The sequence below is a fragment of the Oryzias melastigma genome, linkage group LG22 (assembly GCF_002922805.2).
Source record: "Oryzias melastigma strain HK-1 linkage group LG22, ASM292280v2, whole genome shotgun sequence".
NCBI classification, from domain to species: domain Eukaryota; kingdom Metazoa; phylum Chordata; class Actinopteri; order Beloniformes; family Adrianichthyidae; genus Oryzias; species Oryzias melastigma.
Window position 1 is genome coordinate 19345935 of NC_050533.1, and position 946 is coordinate 19346880.

The window sequence follows — 946 nt, forward strand, 5'->3', positions numbered from 1 at the left end:
TAATTTTTTTTTTCAACAATAGATACTTTGGAGTCAGAAGTAAGGCATTTTCTGACTCACTAAGTCCAGTTTTCATCCCATATACAATCAATGGGAACAAGTGGTTAAAATGTTGGTTTGTCGACTGAATTTCCTTCCAGCTTAATACGCCTTATGAAAAGAAAAAAAAAGTTTGGGCTTTCGAGTGTGCTAAATTAAGGACATTTTGGACCCAAAGTAGTCTGATACATATTTGCATCAATAGGCATTTAGGGGTTTTAATCTAAAGTTTTTAGGGTTGATGGTCACGGGCCACGCATCCAGTTTAAATCATTAACCCTTCACCTCCATACTAACTAGTAGAGTAATGTTTGCTATTTTTGTTATCTTTTTGTCTATTAATCAAAGGATTTAGCTGGTTTTAACGTATTACTTCAACTCTTGAGTTTAATTTCCACCAAATAAATGCTTTCACAGCATATGATGCCAAATACTGTTGAAAAAAAACACTATATACTGGAATGTGTTCTAGGATACTTAAAAACCTCAAAATGAAAAAGGACTCATTTTCTTCAATTTGGCTTTTTAGCCATAACTGTGTTTCATTCTGCAGATGACTGCTCTTCAGACATCCATCAAGAACAGATAAGTTTCTTTGGCCTTTCAGAAAGTATAATTGCCTCTGACAGCGTGCTCTATCACACATCATTTAACCTTCCCTCTGAGCCAGTTCACAACCCTGTAGCATTAATCTCAAATCCAGTAGTCAGCATGCAGCTGACACGGTCAGATGCCTGAGGAGGGGAATCACTGCCGCCTGACACACTTCCTAAAACAGGAGAGGCTGCTTTTAATTCTGATCAACTTTAAACTGACATTCACTGATTGTTACTTTTTGTTTATAACTTCTTCAAGGATTACAGCAAAACCCTTTGATGTAATTTGTCGGTCAGTAATATGGACACTA